Raw genomic sequence first — 3,069 nt, 5'->3', positions numbered from 1 at the left:
GTGAAAATGAGGGAGATAATGAGTGCGCAGCTGAACATAACGAGTGACCAAGACAACAAACGACTAACTCAGGCAGAAGGTGGTGAAACACAAAAAGCCCAAACTAGCAGAACCGTAACAACAATGTTCTTCTGCAAGACGCATGCAGTTCTGTTTGTTAACCGCTAGAGCGCCAAAAGTTATGAACTGCAGCTTTAGGCACTGACCGTATTTCTTTATACTTAAGTCCAAGTTCAAAATTAAAAATCTATGAACCTCTCCATTGTTAATTTACAGAGCTGTCTGAAACACTGCCAGCGGGACATTAAAATTAAAGGAAAATGAAACCGTAACAGCTGGCCCGGATCGGCACGGAATGGAATGGTTACACAATGAGAACCGTTCGGCCCGACGGTAGAAAATCGTGTTAGACCGCTGAGATGCTCAGATGAGAAAGTTACGGAGCTCCTAAAGGGACATGGTGGTGAAAAAATATGGGATGTGAGGAATTCTTTTTATTTTTTTTTATTTCGCACTCTCACAAAGAGTTGATGACAAGTTGATTGGATTGATAATTTGAACATGCTCCTCCTGAACTTTATAACATCATTTAATTGTCACGCTGGCAGTGTTTCAGACAGTGTTTCTGGAAAAACGTGTTATATTTACAAAAAAATATTTTTTTTACAGTGTAGCAAAACAGCATCTTTCAAAGATTTGGTGCCACTAGTTTAGAGTGCGACACAGAGACAAATTGCATGTTTATTAAATCTGTTGAGTTGGGAAAAGGTCACTAAAAGGTGATGAAAGATCATCGGCCCAGAGACTCTCGATACTCTGGAACCTAATTTACAAAGTATGAGAAGTGTGAAACAAAAAATGACCCTAAGTGAACGTGTGAACATGTACTGTAAAAACACTATACATGGGCTACTCATAAGACCAGAGGTTGAGTGTGACTGAATAAGTGCAGAATATCTCATCCTGTCAGAACTGATTAAACAAAAAAAAAAACTGCCAGATCATTCAGAAGTTTCAAAACAGAACACAGTTATTACAAATGCTGTTTGATCAAGACCCACAGCAAAGTTCAAAATCATTATTTCATCATTTCATAGTTAGAGTTCACCTCGGGTTTTTGTAGAATAAAATAAACTCAGCCTAAAAGTGCTGAGGTGAAACTGTCTCCCAGCTAGAGCTGTTAGAGGCTAGGCCTGTATATAAGAATTGTCATGTATTTTTGTCATGTATGATTATTATTATTATTTTTACAATTGCCAACAATCGTTTACCAATACATTAAGAACTTCTTCTAAACTCTTAACACAGCAACACTACGGAGCCCCAAAAGGGACATGGTGGTGGAAAAAATATGGGATGAGAGGAGGCGCCCTCCAGAAGCTTGCGTTTGGCAAGTGAACGACGCCTCGTGGTGCCATCCCAAAGGGGCACGAAATCACTTTCAAGCACCTTTTCCTGGACTGTTCCCTGCTGGTGGAATGACCTGCCTATCTCAATTCGTGCCTAAAGACACATATTTTTCTGCAGCACCTGACCAATTAATACTAGCATTTACCTTTTATTTTATATTCTATACTAACCTATTCTATTTGTTTTGTTTTTCTGAAGAAAAAAAAACTTGCTGTGTACTGTACTAGACTAACTGAGATTACAGCACTTGTATACTGTTGCCCTCTTGTTGGTCTGATTGCTTCTAATGTTCTCCTCATTTGTAAGTCGCTCTGGATAAAAGCGTCTGCTAAATGATTAAATGTAAACTTAAGTGCCATGACTTAGTGCACATGTATTTTGTTTGAAGAAGATGTGATTAAATATGTGTGCATACACAGTGTTGGTTCATGTTTAGAGTAGCCTGGTTAAAACCAGACCATTCTCAGTAGTAACTGAGTTATGGTCTGGCAAAGCTTCATTAATAACTCATTTCCAAAGGGGCATCACCAACGAACGTCGCTCAAATGCCTCTGGGCGCAGTTGGATGGACCCAAAACCAATCAGAGCGATCGTCATCGTGTAAAGCCATATGCTGCGTCCCAGTTCGCCTAAGTTACACTACGCCATAAAAGTATGTACTCTTTTTGTAAAGAAAAGGTATTTACTTTTGAATGTGTAGCAAAAAAGAAGGCAAGCTTTGGGACATACTACTTCGTCATCTTTATCGGACAGATCTGTCGCGTGCATCCTGTCACGTAAACTGCCCTGTCAATCATCTTGTCACAGTTAAAATCCTCTATTAAATCTAATTTAATTTCCTACCGTTTCGGAGAGAAATGTAGTAGCACGTTCATCTGCCAGTGGGTCTTTCATGGAGACTTTCCTCATGTCAGCGTCGGCGCTGTGGTGGGGCATTCGAGGGCCGTGCCCCCCCTAGCGGTTATTGATGCCCCTCCTACCCATACCTGTCAACCCTCCCGTTTTTCCCGGGATTCTCCCGTATTTTACCTTACTATCCCGCTATCATCCCGTTTAAATATTTTCTAGAATGTCTCCCGTATTTTTAATCTTTCTATAAAAATATTTAAAAAAAAATCCCACTGGGCGCAAACCAGTTAAGCAGAAATCCCGCCCTGCAGCTTATTTCATTGGTTAAGGTTACAATGACGGGTAGTTTTAGGGATCAGTGTTTGGTGTATTCAAACAGCAGTTTGTTTGACAGGCGATCTGACCAATCATAGTAGATTAACATGAGGATTTGAACTTGAAAAACGGAGTGTAGGCAACAAACGTCTTTCCATGGTCAAAACAACATTCCTTTTTATATTCATTCATGTTTATTTGATGCTATAAATTAACTAGAAGGTAGAGATGATTGGTTCACGAGCAGCTTTAACTGAGGCTCTACAGCGATCTGTCCGACACATTCAAGAGCCACACAACGGTATTGTTTACATTTCTTTAAATAATGACCAAATTTGAAAGTTAAAATGTTTGAAATTACCAAATGAGACTTTGTTTCATATCAAAAGCTGGTCTGTCCTGTCTGCCAGCGAGTTGTTAACGTTAGTGTCCTCTGTAGTTTGGGGAATAAAAAAATTTGCACGAAGAAGAACAGCAGAGATGGCATTGGAGACT

The sequence above is a fragment of the Scardinius erythrophthalmus genome, assembly GCF_964197995.2.
Source record: "Scardinius erythrophthalmus genome assembly, chromosome: 7".
NCBI lineage: Eukaryota > Metazoa > Chordata > Actinopteri > Cypriniformes > Leuciscidae > Scardinius > Scardinius erythrophthalmus.
Note: the sequence above shows the minus strand (reverse complement) of the source record.